This window comes from Mauremys reevesii, linkage group 12 (genome assembly GCF_016161935.1).
Source record: "Mauremys reevesii isolate NIE-2019 linkage group 12, ASM1616193v1, whole genome shotgun sequence".
Classification (NCBI taxonomy): Eukaryota; Metazoa; Chordata; order Testudines; family Geoemydidae; genus Mauremys; species Mauremys reevesii.
Genome location: NC_052634.1, coordinates 43,153,336 through 43,173,731, shown reverse-complemented (window position 1 = coordinate 43,173,731; position 20,396 = coordinate 43,153,336).

The following is a 20,396-nucleotide window of genomic DNA, read 5'->3' as shown; positions in this document are numbered from 1 at the left end:
GTCCATTAATCTTGCAGGGATTTCACTCTAGTCATTGTACCTTTTAATTTCTCTTTAACTAACCCCTCATTTTTGTATAGTTCTCCTTTCTGAAATTAAATGCCACAGTGTTGAGCTGTTCTTCCCACCACAGGAATGTTAAATGTTGTTATATTATGATCACTATTTCCAAGCGGTCCTGTTATAGTTACCTCTTGGACAAGATCCTCCTCTCCACTCAGGACTAAATGGAGAGTTGCTTCTCCTTGCAGGTTCTTGTACCAGCTGCTCCAAGAAACAGTCATTTGAAGTATCGAGAAATTTTGTCTCTGCATTTTGTCCTGAGGTGACGTACCCAGTCAATATGGGGATAACTGAAATCTCCCACTATTATGGAGTTCTTTATTTTGATAGCTTCTCTAATCTCCCTTCGCATTTCATCCTCACTATCACTGTCTTTGACAGGTGGTCGATAATATATCCCTACTGTTATATTCTTATTAGAGCATGGAATTACTATCCACAGAGATTCTATGGAACATGCGGTTTCATTTAAGATTTTTACTTCATTTGAGTCTACATTTTCTTTAACATACAGTGCCACTCTCCTCCCACCCCCAAGTATGACCTGCTCTGTCCTTCCGATATATTTTGTACCCTGGAATGATTGTGCCCATTGATTGTCCTCATTCCACCAGGTTTCTGTGATGCCTATTATGTCAAAATCCTCTTTAACACGAGGCACTCTAATTCACCCATCTTATTATTTACACTTCTAGCATTTGTGTACACGCACTTTAAAAACTTGTCACTGTTTATTTGTCTGCCCTTTTCTGATGTGTCAGATTCTTTTGTGTGTGAATGCTTCTCAGCTGATCTGGCCCCTACTTTATCCTCTTCCAGCCTCTCTTCCTGACTAAAACTAGAAAAATCTCTATCACTACACTCTCCTCTAAGAGAAGTCTTTGTCCGATCCACGTGCTCCTCTGCAGCCATTGGCTTTCCCCATCTCTTAGTTTAAAACTGCTCTGCAACCTTTTAAAGTTAAGTGCCAGCAGTCTGGATCCACTTTGGCTTAGGTGGAGCCCATCCTTCCTGTATAAGCTCCCATCCCCAAAGTTTCCCAGTTCCTAATAAATCTAAACCCCATCTCTCTACACCATCATCTCATCCACGCATTGAGACTCAAGCTCTGCCTGCCTACCTGGCCCTGTGCGTGGAACTGGAAGCATTTCTGAGAAAGACACCATAGAGATCCTGGATTTCAGTCTCTTTCCTAGCAGATTAAATTTGGCCTCCAGGACGTCTCACCTCCCTTTCCCTATGTCATTGGTATCTACATGTACCATGACCACTGGCTCCTCCCAGCACTACATAAATCTATCTAGATGTCTTGAGAAATCCGCAACCCACGCACCAGGCAGGCAAGTCACCATACGGTTCTCCCGGTCATCACAAACCCAGATATCCTTGTTTCTAATGATCAAGTCTCCCATTACTAACAGCTGCCTTTTCTTAATGACTGGAGTTCCCTCCCCCGGTGAGGTAACCTCAGTGCAAGAGGTTACCCTAACACTATCTGGAAGGAGGGTCCCAACTATGAGAAGCTTTCCTCTGCTCCTGCTGACTGCTCTCATTCCCTGGGCCCTTCATCCTCCTCAACAGTGCGGGGGCTGTCTGACCGGAGTTGGGACAATTCTATAGTGTCCCGGAAAGCCTCATCGACATACTTCTCTGCCCCCCTTAGCTCCTCCAGTTCCAACACCCTGGCCTCCAAAGCCTCCACACGGTCTCTGAGGGCCAGGAGCTCCTTGCACCAAATGCACACACACATACATAACATAAGAACGGTCGTACCGGGTCAGATCCAAAGGTCCATCTAGCCCAGTATCCTGTCTACCGACAGTGGCCAATGCCAGGTGCCCCAGAGGGAGTGAACCTTACAGGCAATGATCAAGTGATCTCTCTCCTGCCATCCATCTCCATCCTCTGACAAACAGAGGCTAGGGACACCATTCCTTACCCATCCTGTCTAATAGCCATTGATGGACTTAACCACCATGAATTTATCCAGTTCTTTTTTAAACGCTGTTATAGTCCTAGCCTTCACAACCTCCTCAGGTAAGGAGATCCACAAGTTGACTGTGCGCTGCGTGAAGAAGAACTTCCTTTTATTTTCTTTAAACCTGCTGCCTATTAATTTCATCTGGTGACCCCTAGGAAGCTTCTGTTGATTATGCTGCACTTAAACCTCAGTTTTACTTGAGCAAACAGGAGATATCTGACACTGTGCGATACGGCTCCTGTGCTCTGTTCCCAAAGTGTTCTGCAGCAGGGGAGGGTCTCTGGTAGTGTGTGTCTCACTGGCATATTGGGGTGATGCTGAAACTGGTCAGAGTAGAGGTGGCATTGTGGGGCTGGCGTAAACCTTCACTCTCCATTTCCCTTCCAAGAACCGAGGGGACAGTAACCCTTACCCAGCGAGGTCACATTCGCATAGTTCTCCTGCATGACATCGCAGTAGAGGGCTTTCTGAGCGGGGTCCAGCAGAGCCCACTCTTCACTGGTGAAATACACAGCCACCTCCTCGAAGATCACTGGCCCCTGAAAGAGCAAGAGTCCAACACTCAATACCTGCTGCCCCATTCACAGCCCCAGTATTTGTGAGGAGAGGAGCCCATCAAAGGGAAGCCCTGGGTGGATTGCAGTCAACAAAGTCCCACCCCAACCCTGCTCAGAGCATCCCAGAAACATCAGAGTGAGGGGACAAAGAGAGCCCCTTATCTTTCCCAGCAGATCCATCACATACCTACTAGCCACAGACTGATAGAGGAGAGGGAGCCCCTAGCAGGGACCAGGGAGAGATCCCTGGTAGGAAGCCCAACACCCTCCTCATTGTGAGGAGCTGGGTATGAAGGGAGGGGAATCTCCCCTAAACCTCACTGGTGGGTGCCCCCTTCATGTCTCACAGCAGCCACTGGTTAGTCGGGTCAGGCTCCAGCACTGGGAGTCTGGTCAGTTTTCCCAGCCCCATTCAAGTGGGTTATTTTCTGTTCCACAAACTAGAGCATTTCCACCTCCGAACCTCATGGGTCTGTTCCTAGAATCTAAGCCACTTATTAAACAACTCCCAGCAGGTCTGTCACACCCTGTCCTCCCTTTCTCCACCCTGTGTATTTCCTGCCCGCGCCAACATCCAAACCAGACTGTGTAAACCTGCCCATCTCCGCTGTATTTGCTGTCCCTCTCCCTCCTGTAGGAACCCACCAACCCCCTCAAAAATAATCCCTACCTGAGCTGGCTCCACTGCAGCCATTTCTCTTCCCTGTGTCATGGGAGGATGGGATGAGCTGAGAAAAACATGGACGTCATTCTGCAGCCCTGGCAGGGTGAGAAGGGCAGTTGTGGAGGTTTCAGAACAGGCTTTAGTTAATTTCACATCACGATTCCCAGGCCCCTTCCTGCAGACAGACATCCTAGACTCTGCCATGCTGGGAACATGCTTGATCTCTTTATTAGAGTGTAGACCTGGCCCCTCCTGTCAGGCTAAGCCCACAGAGATATTTTTAACCTCCCTTCTCCCTCCCCTCACCCCGTAACAAAGTCTCTGAACACAAGGCTAGAAAAGAGCAGAACCCAAGGAGTCACTGAGGGGATTCTCGACACTGACCCACCGGCAGTCACACCCCAGCAGGGGAAATGTGGAGTCAGGAACTGGCTTTTCCTCTGTCTGAGTCTTTTCTTGTTCACTGGAAAGTGGTTCTGCCCAGGGATGCTGCAATACATGTGTCTGGGTGGACTAGAGAGCTGGAACTCTCTCCCCCGACTCATTTCTCCCACTGCCTCTTTCAGTCTCTCCTTCCCTGTCCTCTCTCCCTGCCCCTCGGGCTGGGACAGTGCCATTCCTGGTTCTTTGCTCTCCCAGGGCTGGATTTTCTTCTGGCAACTACTAATGGGAGGAGAAATTGGCGGGGGGGGGGGGGGGCGGGGCTGTTTGTGCCAGTCCCCAGCACTTTCCCTGAGATCTTTCAGTAACCTGGAGTCTGTGGCTCAGAATTTGCATTAACAGGGCCCAGGGCTGCCCTAGGGGGCTAGTACCAGCTGCAGAAAGTCATTACCTGGGCTGGACAGAGAAAAAAGCTTTAATTAAGGTCACATCCCAGGACAGAATCCAGCTGGGGGAGCAGCAGCTGCTAAGCCTGGTCTCCCAGATCACAATGGAGGCTGCAGTGTCTGACCCAGGAAGCTGAACCCCAATGTCCTGAGCAGAGAGGGACAGAGCGTTTGAGCAGCTTCCCTCCTTTAGCTCTCTGGGGAGAGCAGCTAATGAGAGCCCCTCCTCACAGGGAGAACTGCTGATCTCAGTCGCCCCACTGTCCATACGGAGTCACTCCTTGTCTTTCCATGCAGTGACTCTGGATTAACAATGGTCTCAATGAAACCAGATTTCAGAATGAATGAGTCCAGAATGCTGTGGAAGAGACCACTGTGTGGCATTTCTAGCCCCCTTCCCACCTGCCTCACCCATCAGATCTAGTATAAGGACTCGGGGCACAAATTTTCCCAATGGAACTGGAAGGTCCTGGAGTTTTCAAGATGTTTGATAAGTGGATAGAAAGTTATCATGGTGACTGGGCCTGGCTGGGGAATGCTGGGCAGTGCTTGGAGCCAGGATTCTGGCACAAGCTGATGAGCTAGAAGGAGCATGGTTAGTAGCAGCCCCTAGAGCCTCCATCCAGGGGACCCCAGATACCCCCAGATCCCGCAGCCAGGGTCCCACCAGATATTCCCTGGGACCCATCCCCCCAAATCCCTGAACAGGAACTCCAGATACCCCTCAGCACCCCACTGGCCAGAGAACCCCACCAGACCATCACTGGCAGGCTGGGAATCCTAAAGGTTCCCCACCAAGAGCCCCCAACAGCCAGGGACCACCCCAGAGGACCCCTCACTGGGAATTCAGTCCTCACTGCCTGCCCAGGATTCCCGCCTGCCTGCCTAGGACCCCACCTGCCCTCCAGCAGGACCTGCCAGGCCGTTTGCCTGGGACCCCTGATGCTTTACAATGGGACCCCTCCTCTGCTTGCCTGGCATCCCGACCTAGCGCCTGGCACTCCCCACCCAGTTCTGTGCATTGGGCACGACTGAGCCCCTGGCACAGCACCAGGCTCCTCCAGCCCCTGCCCTGCCTCCCCAAGAGACGCCCACCCTCACTGTTCTGCACCAACAAGTCCCCAGCGATACCCACCTCCAGGACCCACAGCCTCAGGGCTGGGCACCTCAGAACCCCTCCCCGAAACCTCCAGAACCCACCAATTTGATTAGGTACCCTCCCACAATGCCCCTTCAGCTCCAGCTACAATCTCCCCACACAGACACCCCATCCCCTACCCCAGCAACAGTATTAACTTTCTATCCACTTAGCAGACACAGTGAGGTATCACTGCCCCCTGCTGGCCAGTCACCCGGGCAGAGGGATCCCTGGGGGGTGCTGCTTTAACAGGAGAATGGAAGGCCTGGAGGGCAAGAAAGGTCCATGCCCTGTCACTAGCTACATCTTCGCACTGCAGAAGCAGCCCCTCCCAGAGACCATTTGTCATGGGCTTTGGGATACTTCTGGACCCACGCTGCACTCAGAGTGACCTCCTCACCCAGTGCCAGCTGGAGAAAAGAAAAGGGTCCAGCCTACTCTCCTATTACCAGCTGGGAACCACTGATCCCCCAAACAGGGGGAGGCCTCTGGATTTGATGGGTATTAAATCCGTTTAGAGAGGAAAGTGGAAAATCAGAGGGATTTTATATCAGTTGTTGATACGAGGTAAAATCTGAGTGTTTCACATCAATATCTGATAACTGAATAGAGAGAAAATGGGCAACATTTGCCAACATTTTATATCCATGTTCAGGAATCTGAGAAAAGGTGTAAATTTGAGATTTTCTTAGTATTTTATATTTAGAGAGACAGGGAAAAATCTCAGGCCATAGTCATTTAGAAATAGACAATTAGAGAAAAAGTGGGGCTTAGGATATTTTTTAGATTTGCAGAGAATACATATCAGAAACTATACAATTGATAACACTAAGAGAGGGAAGGAAGGGATAGCTCAGTGGTTTGAGCATTGCCCAGATAAACCCCGGGTTGTGAGTTCAATCCTTGAGGGCTGCATTTAGGGAACTGGGGTTAAAAAATTAGGAATTGGTCCTGCTTTGAGCAGGGGGTTGGACTAGATTCCTCCTGAGGTCCCTTCCAACCCTGATATTCTATGACCACCACCAAGATCTGAGGGGATTTTATGTTGCTGTTAAATAACTAGAGGGAAAAGGGGGACTGTTGGACTGGATTGTATATTACTATCCAATACATATACACAAAGTGATGGTTCCCCCCCCCCCCCCAGGCAGCAGGGAGCCCTGTGAGGAGCTGCTTTAAGAGGGCAAAGGGGGGTGGGGGAGGTGGCAGGTCCCTGGATGAGGGAAGGGGGCAGCAGGGGGGGACGGGCAGGTGACTGGTGGCTGTGTTGGTAGTTGGGGGCAGTAACTGGGAAACCGGGGTCCGGGCAGCCCCCACGGGGGACACGTGCCCCTCCCGTCCCCGCCCCGGCAGAGAACCGGCATCTCACCCCGCCAGGGCAGCCACGTGCTGGGACTGACCTGGGCAACAATTTCCCACCCGGACAAGGACAAATCGCTGCAGGTAACACGGGGGACCCATGGGAGAGATTTTAAATGGACATTGAGACTCATGGAGAGACCGGGAGGGGGACAGGGAGCCGAGAGAGCGGATCGGGGGCGAATCTCCCGGATGTTACAGCCCGAGCGAGACCCCGGGAGAGAAACGGGGCAGAACCGGAGAGACTCTGTGCCGGGGGCGAGAGGCGCCAACAGGGACAGGAGCCAATTCACCCCCGCCTCCTCCCGAGGCGGCTCCGAGGCTTCTCCCAGGTTCCCGGGGCAGAGTCACGTGCCCGCCCCGGGTCTCTCACTCACCGGCTCACACGGAGGCGGCAGCAGCAGCTTTGTTCTCCCGCCCCAGCGGGGCTCGCACGGAGCATGCGCAGTTCCAGCTGCTGACCCTCCTTACCCGGGCTGGAGAGGGCGGACGCGCCCCGGGGCAGGCTGGGAAATGTAGTTCCGGACTCTCCTGGACCGGAAGTGACGTCGGCCAGGAGGCGGAGCCGGAGCGCGAACGCGCGCGGGGAGCTGCGGTTCTGCCTGGCTCGTGCGGGGCCGTTGGAGCCTCCCGGGCCGGAGAAGGTTTGTGCCGTTGTGCTCTGGGCATGCGCAGATCGCGGCGGAGAGACCTTCATTAACCCCGTGCCCGGGCTGGGCCCCGCCCCGCTGCGGAGCTGCAGCCTCCGGGTCCCGGCGCGAGCTCAGTGCCCCCGGGGGCCCGGCCCGGCCCGGCCCGGCTCCGCCCTGGGGCCCCGCGGGGGGTCCAGCCCCACTGGGGTCCCGGCGTGGGCTGCCGGGGTCCTGGGGCTGGGAAAGGGGCGGGGAAGTGTCGGTGCAGCCCGGACATGGCCGGTGACCCCGAGGAGCGGGAGAGAAAGGGGGCTGAGACCCTCGGATTTACTGCTGCCCCGTGGGGACCCCTGCCCCCTTTCTCCCTAGAGAGCCACGAGCAGCCCCAGGGTGACCCCCTCCCCAACCCCTGAGAAGTTCCCTGCCCCCGATTGTGCCCCATTTTCTCTCCCGCCAGTGGCCAGTTCAGAGCTCGGGTTTGGGGGTTTCCCCCATTTCCCTGCAGGGATTTGTCCTTGTGCGGGTGGGAAATGGTTCCCCCGAGTGATTCCTGAGCTGGGCAGAGGCTGGGGGGGCCCTGAGACAGGGACACCTCTGGGCTGGGCTGGGGGCCTCTCTGCTGGCAACGGGGCCTGGGAAGGGCCAGGAAGGGAGGAGGAGCAAGTGTCCCCATGGAGACGGCCCAGCCCCAGGTTTCCCAGTCCAGCTACTTCCTCCCCACCCTGCCCAACCCAGCAGCCCCCCCCCGTGCCTCCTCCATCACCTGCTAGTCACATTCCCATACCCCATTGCCAGCCCCTCCCCACAGCCAGTGACCTGACTCCAGCCCCCTCCTTTCCCCTGTGAAAGCCACATCGCCCAGGGCTCCCTGCCGGCCATGGGAATGTGAGGTAAGAAGAATCCATCCCATTCTGTTGTTGTTTTAATATCGCTGTATAATCCCCTCAAATTTCCCCTCTTTTCTCTTGAGTGGTTGAATGGTGACATAAAATCTCCCCACATGATGCTTGTCCCTTATATTGGCAAATATATTGTTTGTGCCCCATTTTTCTCCTCCGTTCTGAAATACTGATATCAAATTCTCGAAAATCTTCCCACTTTTCTCTCCAGGTGTGTGACTGAGATCAGGGCTCTTATCGTACTGAGCGTGGCCCTGTTCTGACAGCTGCTGCAGAGACCCCAACTGAGGTCTGGGCCCTGTTCTGCCAGGCGCTGCAGAGACAACAGGTGAGATCAGACCCCACTGTTGTGCCAGGTAAAACTGAGACCTGGACCGAGATCACGGCCCCCCCCTTGCGCCAGGCAGCGAACGACTGCGACCCAAACTGCTGCCTCCATTGTGCTGGGCACTTCAGAGACCTCGACTGAGATCTGTGTCCCCGTTGGGTCTGACATTGCACGGACCCTAATGAAGATCACGCCCCACCATTGTACTGGGCACTGCACTGACCCTGACAGAGATCCTGCCCCCACATTTTGCCAGTTGCTGCAGGGGCACTAAACAAAATCCGGGATCCTGTAATGCCGGGAGTTGCAGAGTCCCCGACTGAGATCAGGCCCCCTGTTGGTCAGGGCTCTGCACAGACACTGACCAAGGTCAGGGTCCCCATTGTGACAGGTGCTGAACAGACACCCAGGGTATCTCTACCCTGCCATAAACCCCCCCCAGCTGGCCCATGGCAGCTGCCTCAGGCTCACAGGGCTCAGGCGAAGGGGCTGGTTAATTGCAGTGTAAATGTCTGGGCTCGGGCTGGGGCCAGGCTGTCGGACCCTGCGAGGTGGGAGGGTGCCAGACCTTGGGCTGCAGCCCCAGCTGGAACATGGACACCACCATTAAACAGCCCCACAGCCTGAGCCGAGTGAGCCCAAGTCAGCGGGCAGGGGCCAGCCGTCGGTGTCTAACAAGTTTGCATGGAGAATTTGGGGCAAAACTGGGAACTGAACCCAGATTGTTTGAATTCTTGCCTCTCCCTTACCCCCAAGCCCAGAGTGTGTGTGTACAGCTTGTTTTGGGCTGTGTTTGCCTTGCATTGGCTTCCAAGGGAGGCTGTGGAATTTCCTTCATTGGAGGTTTCTAAGACCAGGTTAGAGATACACCAGTCTGGGAATGTCTAGGGATACTTGGTCCTGCCTCATCACAGGGGGCTGGAGTAGACGCCCTCTCAAGATCCCTTCCAGGCCTACACTGAAATAATTCTCTTTTGTGCTGTGTCCTGTTCTACGCTGAGCTGTTTTGCATGGTGCCATTAGGAACTGTGACGCACCATGTTGTGTAGCAGTTTTATGATTCATTGTTTTGCCTCAGCTTGTTTGGTGCCTGTGTTGTGTTAGTTTGAGCTGAGCTCTTTTGCATTGTGTACTTTTGTCCTAGGATGTCATCGTTTGCATCGTGTTGCTTTCTTCTCCTTTGTATTGTCATTCTATGCTGTGGAGTGCAGGTTGTGTTTTTTCCCCCCTGAATTGCCTGACATTATGTTGTGGTGGGTTTTATTCTGTATGTTGGGTTTTTATATGTATATATTGTATCGCATCCTAGAAATGTAGGGCTAGATAAGACCTCAAGATGTCATCAAGTCCAGCTCTCTCTGCCGAGGCAGGACCAAGTATCTGTAGATTATCTCTGACAGAGCTTTGTCCTACTTGTTCTTAAAAACTTCCAGGGAAAGAGACTCCCCAGCCCCCCTTGTAAGACTATTCCAGAGCTGCCCTGCCTTAGCTCTGGGGACACCCACACAGATTTGAGTGGTGAGCAGCTCTGCAGAGAGAGGAGACCCCAGTGAGTGGACAGCTGGGTAAAGAGACTGAAGTTGGGAGGAGAAACATTGACGTGTCCGAGGTCACCCAGGCTGTCCGTGACCGAGCTAGAAATAGATCCCAGTTCTAGTGCCACCGTACTGCTGTTTTGGGCACTGAAGGTCTCTGCCACCCTGGTGTTTTAGGCACTGGTGCAAACCCTTAGTACAGACAGAATTTACACTAGTGCACTCTGATTGGTACTGGTGCACCATGCCCCAGTTTGAAGGTTTGAGGTGGGGGTGGAGGGAAGTGACCTCACAGAGGCCTGGGGCTGGCTGAACAGTGCAGCTGGGAAGGGAGGGGCAGCAGTGAGCGCTGGAGATATGAGCCAGGAGCACAGCCCCACAGGGCTGGACACTGACTTCTCCTGACCCAGGGGACACCCCCCCAGCGAGGTGGTTTGTCCAGGGATGCACAGGCTGTCTTGGCAGGGCAGCTCAGCTGCAGTTCCTGCACACCTCTTCCTGCAGCCTAATCCAGTGTGCTCGGGGGACCTTCCCAAGCTGCGGGTGACGGGGCTCTGGAGCTAACAGGGTCTGTTCCTGGCTCTGTCACAGACCTGTTCAGTGACCGTGGGGAAGTCACAGCCCCTCTCTGTTACGCGGTCTCGAGTGACGCGAGAGCACGAGCACCAGCTTCGGGCAGACTGGTAAGAAGCAGGGAACAAACCCCAAATTGGGTGTGAGGTCTGTATGGAGATTTCACCAACCTAGAATCCAGTGTAAACACTTCAGGCTCTGTAACAGCATTAACATGGAATCACACAGTCAGTCCCCTTTGGGTGATCCCATATATCTTTCTGAGCTCCCCCCACCCCATACACACATGCTATAAAAACTCCACTGCCCATGAGGGCCACAATAACTGGTTTTCTGCATATAAAAGCCAGGGCTGGCATTAGGGGCAGCAAGCAGGGCAACTGCCTGCGGCCCCACGCCACAGGGGCCCCCACAAAGCTACATTGCTTAGGCTTTGGCTTCAGCCCTAGTGATGGGGCTCAGGGCCTGGACTTCAGCCCCATGCGCTGGGACTTCAGCTTTCTGCCCTGAGCCTCAGCGAGTCTAATGCCAGCCTAATGGCAGCCCCTGAAAGCTGCTCACGGCCCCCAGGGGCCCCAGACCCTGGTTGAGAACCCTGCCTTACCCCACGAATCACAGCAATGTTCAAGTTACTGCCAGTCCCGAAGGACCAGTCACTTCCTTAGGTCAATTGAATCTTAGATCTTCCAACAAAGACAACACTTGTAGCCAGTCCTGTCATAACCTGTATTAAGACTTGTTTAAAAGGAAAGGAGAGTTGTTTACAAAGTTAAAGCAGGTAATCCTATAGATGCAGACGAGTTGTCTTAAATATCAAAGGTAATAGAAGCTTCTATAATAAGCAAGCTCTACATATTCTTTAGGACTAACCCCGGCTAAGCAGCTGGGGATCTCTTGCTTATGCCTAGAAACTTTGCCCCCCAGAGTCCAAGCAGCATACAGATCATCAGTTCCTTCTGCATGGGGTTTTATATCCCCTTCCTACCATGTGCTCTGTCCTGGAAACTCAGCTAATGGGAAATCAAGAGCACAACAACAGTTTTTTGTGTCTTCGTTAACGTCCCATAATAGTCTCTCTGATGTTGATGGGCCTTTCCTGCCAGGCAGGGTGTAATGCATTCTATTGCCAATCAGCACTTTGCACAGGTAAAGTCTCTCTCCTGTCTGATGATTTACAGAGCCACAGAGGCTCCCAATGCAACTAGTCAGATGTTAACCCAGGCAGCAACTCACAAGCATTCAATAAAGTCTAAACACTAAACACATTCTTATGTTCACAGTCTGTATGAGGAGTATCTACTCATTTGGACTCGCTGGGGAGCCACAGAAAGGAACAAGATGTGCTGCAAGAAGGCCCAGTCTCAGCGCCCGGGTCACACTTGCCAAAAGCTAAAACTAGGCCCAGCCCATGAAAGGGCACTGCCAGGAGAGACTGTATAAAGGCTGGAGCATCCAACAACTTAGTTAACCTGAGAGAGCTGCCTTGGGAACAGTGACAGGGAGAATCCCCAGAGTGACTCCTTTGATTCTGCTCGTCTCTGGCCTTTGGTTTATGGAATCACAGAACTGGAAGGGACCTCGAGAGGTCACCAGTCCAGTCCCCTGCCCTCAAGGGAGGACAAAGTATTATCTAGACCAGGAGTGACCAACCTGAGCCTGAGAAGGAGCCAGAGTTTACCAATGTAGATTGCCAAAGAATCACAGTAATACATCAGCAGCCCCCCATCAGCTCCCACCCCCTGCTCCCAGCGCCTCCCACCCATGGGAAGCCACACTAATCAGCACCTCCCCCTCCCTCCTTGCACCTCCCGATCAGCTGTTCACGCTATGCAAGACACTCGGGGGGGGGGGGGGGAATGGAGCAAGGGCACTGCAGGCTGAGGGAAGGGGTGGACTGGGGGCAGGACCTGTAGCTGAGTAGTGAGCACACCCAGCACACTGGAAAGTTGGTGCCTGTAGCTCCAACCCCGGAGTTGGTGCCTATACAAGGAGCCGCATATTAAATTCTAAAGAGCCACATGTTGGCCAGCCCTGATCTAGACCATCCCTGAGAGGTGTTTGTCCAGCCTGCTCTTAAAAATCCCCAACGATGGAGATTCCACAACCTCTCTAGGCAATTTATTCCAGTGCTTAACCGCCCGGCCAGTTAGGGAGTTTTTCCTAATGTCCAACCTAAACCTGCCTTGCTACAATTTAAGCCCATTGCTTTTTGTCCTGTCCTCAGAGATTAAGAAGAACAATGTTTCTCCTTCCTCCTTGAAACGAACTTTTACGTACTTGAAAGCTGATCACATCTGCTCCAGACTAAACAAACACAATTTTTTCAGTTTTCCCTCATAGGTCATGTTCTCTAGACCTTTAAGCATTTTTGTTGCTCTTCTCTGGACTTTCTCCAATTTGTCCACATCTTTCCTGAAATGTGGCACCCAGAACTGGACACACTATTCCAGTTGAGGCCTAATCAGTGCGGAGTAGAGTGGAAGAATTACTACTTGTGTCTTGCTTACAATACTCCTGCTAATACATCTCAGAATTATACTTGCTTTTTTTGCAACAGTGTAACACTGTTGACTCATATTTAACTTGTGATCCACTGCGACTCCCAGATCCGTTTCTGCAGTGCTCCTTCCTGGGCAGTCATTTCCTGTCTTGTATGTGTGGAGCTGATTGATCCTTCCTAAGTGGAGTACTTTGGATTTGTCCTTATTGAATTTCATCCTATTTACTTCAGACCATTTCTCCAGTTTGTCCAGATGATTTTGAATTTTAATTCTATCCTCCAAAGCACTTGCAACCCATCCCAGCTTGGTATCGCCCACAAACTTGATAAGTTTAACAGAGAGACTCTGCTGCTGGGAGGGTGTCACCCTGTCTCGGAGGGTTACACCCTGGTGGGAGAGGGCTAGGCCTGTACTGGGTTAAGGTCACTCTGTGCTTCACAGTGTGGCAGAACCTAGAATGTCCATTAGCAGGGGAAAATCCTGGGGGGAATCAACATGTGGAAAGGACAGAAACCCTGTCTGAATTCTCTCACATTGCCCTTCTCGCCCTGGCAGGCTACAGAATAACATCCACGTTTCGCCCCAAATCATCCCCTCCTCCCAGGGGGAAGGAAATGGCTGCAATGGAGCTGGCTCAGGTAAGGGATTATCAGACAGCTGGTGGTGGGTTCTGCTTGGAGGGAGAGGAGCAGTAAATGTACAGGAGGGTGGGAGGCAGGAACTATCTAGGGTGTGGAATGGGAGGGGACAGGATGTGACAAACCTGCTGAGACTTGTGTACTCTAGGGTGTGATGGGTTGTCACCCCGGGGTGCAGTCTGGGGGGCTTCTGGGAACCGCTGCGCCCTCTAACCCTCAAGCTGGGCTGGCCCTTCTCACACTGCTTTGCTGGAGATTCAGCCAGCCTCTCCAGGCCCTGTTATCACCCAACACGACAGCAGGTGGCGCCATGCAGCCAACTGAGCTACCTGAGTGTTTTACCTAAGTCGCTCAAGGACAGATAGAAGACAAAAGCCAATTTCCCAGCCGTAAGTGGTAGCAAACAGATCAAAGCAGATTACTTAAATAACCAAAAACTCAAACTAAGCCTAACAAACTATCTGGATAGAATTTGAATTAGCAATTTCTCACCCTGACTGATGATAGAAGCAGTCCACCAAGTTTCCATACACAAGCTGGAAATCCCTTTACCCTGGGACCAACACTTTCCCCCAGTTCAGTCTTTGTTCCTCAGGTGTTTCCAGGAGTTTTCTTGTGTGGGGAATGAGGCCAAGAGATGACGTCACACCCCACCTTATGTAGCTTTTCCACATGGCAGGAACCATTTGTTCCAAACTCAATTCCCAGTCCAGTTTGTGGAAAAATACAGGTACCAAAATGGAGTTTAGTGTCATGTGGTCTGGTCACAGGCCCTACCATGGCCTGCTGAGTCATAGTAGCCATGACTCATGGGCTGGCTGAAACATTCACAGGAAGGCTAAGCTCTTCCATGGTCCATTGTCTTTGTTGATGAGCCATGAACACTGTCTGGCTTCTTTGTTGTACCTGAAAGGCTCGTTGTGGCTGTTACCCAGAGTAAGCACATTTGAAATACAGATACAGAGTCAATATCCATAACTTCAGATACGAATATGATACATGCACACAAATAGGACAATCATATTCAGCAAATCATAACTTTTTCAATGACACTGAACATGACGCATCTTGCACAAAATGCATCATAATTATGTCCTAATCATTTGATAATCATACCACTCTGCTGAATGTGGGGTGTAGTGTCAGGGCCTAATTTCAAGGCACAGGTGTTGTGAATGGAACTTCCCCTTTTTGTGGAACAGGAAATAACCCTCTAGCCAGGGCTGGGAAAACTTCCCAGACTCCCAGTGCCGGAGCCTGAACCTACTGACACTTCATTAGTTACCACCAACCCCGATCTTTGTGGCAACTGCAAACGTTATCGGTGATGATTTTATATTCTCTTCCAGGTCATTGATAAGAATGTTAAATAGCACAGGGCCAAGAACCAATCCTTGTGGGAATCCCCTAGAAAGAAATCCACTCGACCATGGTTCCCCATTTACAATCATAGTTTTTAATCTATTTAATGTATGCCGTGTTTATTTTGTATCTTTCTAGTTTTCTAGTCAAAATGTTGTGCTGAACCAAGTCATACCTAAACTTCTGTAAGGCATATATTACATCAATACTATTAGTTGCAACCAAACTTTTGATCTCATCCAATAAGGATATCCAGTTAGTTTGGTTGGATCTGTTGTCTCTGAAACTTTGTTAATTGGTACTAATTATATTACCCTCCTTTCATTCTTTATTAATTAAATCCATATTCGCTGCTCCATTATCTTGCCCAGTATCAGACTAACACTCTTGTAATTAGCTGGGTCATCTCTTTTACACTTTTAAAATATTGGCACAGCATTAGCTTTAGTCCAGTCTTCTGGAATTTCCCCAGTGTTCCAAGTCCTAATTATAATCACCATTAACAGTCCACCACACTCCTCCACCAGGTCTTTCAAAACTCGTGGATACAAGTTATCTGGACCTGCTTATTTAAACATGTCTAACTGTAATAGCTGCTGTTCAACATCCTCGTGAGTTATTGTAGGAATGGAAAGACTGTCGTCGTCAACGTCTTATATGACTTACATCATCCGTTTTTCTCCAAATCCAGGAGAGAAATATTTATTTAACACTTTTACCTCTTCTACATTTCCATGTAGTAATTTGCCACTTCCAGTGTTAGGATTAATTTTGTACTTAATATACTTTTTAAAAACTTCCTTCTTGTTTCATTAATTGGTCATTTATTTCTGATAGCTTCCCTTGCTAACTTTCTACAATTCTGACCTTCTATTCTTTACTATTGACTTCCCCTTTCTTCCATATATTTTATTTGGAGAGTGTTGGGATTCCTACCAGGGAGCCACCAGCAGGGTCCAGAGACAGCCTCATCTCCTATATTAAGCTCTGGCTAGTAGGTATGTGATAAACGTGAAGACCCTGCCTCCGTCTGTCAGCTGGGAGACACAGAGGTTCTCTCTTTCCACCCTCTGATGCCTCCTGGCTGCTCTAGACAAGGTGGGGTGGGACTCTGTTAACATGTGCCTCCTGGAGCTTCCATTTCCCTGGTGCTGCTGTTCCGTGAGTAGTGGGGTTGTGAGTGGGGCAGCAGGTACTGAGTGTTGGACTCTTTCTCTTTCAGGGGCCGCTGACCTTCGAGGAGGTGGCTGTGTATTTCACCAGAGAGGAATGGGCTCTGCTGGACCCCGCTCAGAGAGCCCTCTACAGGGGTGTCATGCAGGAGAACTATGAGACGGTGACCTCGCTGGGTAAGGAGTCCTGTCCCCTGGGTTATTAGAAGCTGTGGGGTCTCTAAAGAACCCGAGTAGTGATAACTTTATACCTTTATTTGTCATACAAGTTTTGACAAGTTTCCTTGCCCCCCCTTTTTTGCCTTATCTCCCACCCACTAGTATCATTTTGGACATGTGCCTTTTTAGTGCCATCAGTCATTTTAAAATTGAATTTAATGTATCCTTATTGGATACATTAATAACTGTAGCTTTCATGCCTTTTCCTCATTTTAAGAGGAAAATATACCTCCTGTAGAATTCTAAATTGAGTAAATAGGTGTATTACTCATGCCTGGCTTGTGTGACAGTCAGATGAGCTCCTCTTTCGATACGAGAGCGTATAATGTTGCCATTCAGGACCACATGGGTGAAGGGAGAACAGAGCTATGGGAGGGGAGGAGAAGGGGGGAGTAGATAATTCTGGGGTGCCAGGACATGGGGAGGGTGTGTGCAGGGTTAGAGCTAAGAAGCAGCAGGGAGGGATGAGGTAGTGAGAGGTGAAGAGGGAACACAAGAATCTCCCAAGGTGCCGGCAGGTGGTGCTGGCTGAGAGTAATGGGAAGAAGTGGAGAGGAGTGTGGAGGAAGGGCACCGAGGAAGTGGCTCAGTCTCAGGTGTTGAAGCTAAGTGGCCTGTCCTTGTGGAAGAGTGGGACCCCTTGGGGGTCTAGTGCACTCAAGAGGCACCTCCCAAGGACTGTTTAAAAGCCAGGGCATTGCAGAGATCCTATGGATCCATGACAGTGCCAGAGGTTCAGCCTTATGGGGAAAAGATATAAAACAAGAAAAGGATCTAAATGCGTGTTTACCATCGCTCCCTCTCAGTCTTCAGGGGAATCCCTGGTCCGTTCCAAAGTGTATTAAAACCTTCCTCTAAGGCTCACCTCTTGGTTATCAGGTCATGTCCATTTGTTAGAGGGTTTTCCCTTCACCCTCCCACTTCCCTGGTTCTTGTCACGCAGACAGCAAGCAGCAAAAGACCAGAAGTCTGAAGCACAGATAATGCGATGTTTATTGGGGTTATTTCCAAGCAAGCATATTCCACTGCATATTCCAGTGCCCTAATGAACTTACACCTAGCAAAATTAATTATGCAGCAAACAGAAACAATTAGAGAACCAGACTGATTAACAAGGTAAAAGTGGTGGCCATAAAGATAAAACAATACTGAAATGAGGGTTTCAGAACCACAACCATTGATAAGAGATTTCTTGCCAGACAGGATGCTTCATTAACCATCTTAAGATCTGTTTCTTTATCTGGTGGTGATGGGCACTATCAGGACAGGATCATCTTCCTAACAGCCCAAAAGCACCTTATTTCAGTGTGACTGGTTTGGGATGTGAGGATGTGACCCTTCGCTTCCCAGCTTATGGCTGCCCCTGCTGCTTAGCCAGAGGCCTTAGCCTAAGAACAAGGCCTCAGACTGTCACAGTGAGAGAAGGCCCAGACACAGGCAGACTGAGATTTTGATTCTTAGCTAGTTACAGGGGTATAAAGACAAAGTGATAAAAATACCCCTAAATTCTTAAACTATAGGCTTTACAGGCAGGCCTGAATATGTCTATTCTAACAGTGGGTTCTAGCCCTTCCCCCATTCTGTGTCTGTCTTGTGTATTTAGATCAGGGGTCGGCAACCTTTCAGAAGTGCTGTGCCGAGTCTTCATTTATTCACTCTAATTTAAGGTTCCGTGTGCCAGTAACACATTTTAACGTTTTTAGAAGGTCTCTTTCTATAAGTCTATAATATAGAACTAAACTATTGTTGTATGTAAAATAAATAAGGTTTTAAAAATGTCTAAGAAGCTTAATTTAAAATTAAATTAAAATGCAGAGGCCCCCCCCTCGGACCAGGGGCCAGGACCCAGGCAGTGTGAGTGCCACTGAAAATCAGCTCGCTGCCGCAGGTTTCCTACCCCTGATTTAGATTGTAAATTCTTCAGGGCATGGGCCATCTACTATTCTCTGTTTGTACTTTGCCTAGCACAATGGGGACCCACTGTTAGTTGGTCTTTAGGCACTAAGGTAGTGAATATGATTTGTTATAATAGTAACTGTCCTGCCACTTTGAGCCAAGGAAGATGGCCTTGGGATGCGTAGCCTTATTTGGGGTGTGTGAGTAATGTTGATTTGATTTATCAACTTAATTTAATGTGTATTGTACTTATTTTAATTAATTAATAATAATACTTAATCATTTATATTAATTAATATGAGTTTAGGCTCGCCAATTTGTTTGATCAGAAGATAAAAGTTTGTGTTTCGAATCAGGTTCCACAGAATTGATAAAGGGACCTTTGAGGGTATGACAGGAAGCTCACAGGGAGACAGATATAGTCATAAAGACTTTTTATTAAATTCAATGAAATAGTAAGTAAATTGTAAAACAGGTAGAATTACAGAGTTACAATTGTATTACTGTTATTCAGGAGATATATATGATGATACAATATTATGTGCTGCAAACTTTGGTTAATATTCACACCCTGTTTTGATAAACTGGCGTTGGCCTCACCTCTGGCGGTTCTGGTTTCACAGCTCTTGCAAGGGAAACTAATGTAAAGAGCTGTCAAAGCTACTTTGGAATTTACTTTTTAGCTCAACTAAATAATCTAATACACAAATTAAAATAAAGTTTAGAGAGACCAAGCTTAGCCGAGTCCCTTTTGAACTTAAAGTTTGAAAAGAAAATAAGTGCGGCCTATTACTGGTTAATAGCTGTCGTAGATGGATAGCATGAATACGTAGTTGAAGATGGTGAAGTGTGGAGAAGGAGGAGGAGGTTGAGGTGCGGGTAAAAAAAGGTAGGTTACTTCTTTTTATAGTGAGGTAGGTTACCTCTTTTTATGGAAATAAATGCCGAAATCCTTCCTCTTATGCCCAAATTTCAGTCTTCCCCCATAGAAATGTTAGGATACGCTTACTCCATAGGCTAGTATGTGTGTGCGTATGGATGGCAGGTATCTGCGCACTTGTGGGGTACTTGTTAAGTCTGTGAGTACAACTTTGAAAAATCCCCTTTGCTATTCTTCATTGTCTGTTGGTCTAGGTAAAGGGTCTTAGACCTAAGCGTAGGCACTTTATTTGGGTGTAGGAAAAACAGTTCTTTTTCTGGGTAAAAGGGCACAGGATGTAGCTATGCTAACTTTGCTTTAGCTTAAAATGCAGGTTTCTGGCCTGTAGGTTTCTTGCATTACAGCCAAACATATTTTTAATATGAATTAATAAACCTATCACAATACTGTACTTATAAAAAAAGAGATATTGATGCAGGCAAGCAGATGAATCCTGAGGGCTACAGATGTTACTGCCTAAAAATGAGATGGGGTTAAAACTATGGAATATTCTTTGTGACAAGTATCCCACAAATTCCACTGACCTCCCTTGTTTTCTTTGCCTGCAGTAGGGTTTCCAATTTCCAAACCTGATGTGATCTCGCAGCTGGAACGAGGGGAAGAACCGTGGATCCCGGACCTCCAGGGCCTTGAGAAAGAAGTGATCCCGAGAGCTGCCTTCACAGGTGAGGACTTGGTTAAACAACTCAACAACTGCTTAGAAATGCAGGAAACATTTGGGATGCCCTACAAAGACCCTGTGAGCTCTTCAAGTTCAGGATTGTTCCCTGCAGATGTGGAATCATTATGGCAGATGTCACTCATGGCTTCCCTCCTATTCTGACTGACAACTGGCAGCAGGTCCCTCCCCGATCTCACTTCCCCTGAGAGTTATGGTGCAATGAGGACCCAGAACTGATGCCTTCCTCCCTTCTCTGTGGAAGGGCTTGGGGAAAATCAGCACCTGATAGGTTTGATCTCTCCCACATATATTTTGGTTTGTTCATCCCTTTTTCCATTCCTCTCTCTGACATTTCCTTTTTCTCAGGCACAGGGAGTGACCTATGTCTGGATTCTCTCTGTCTCCCATCCGGCGATGGGCTGGTGAGTGAGAACGAGGAGGAGAAACCCCA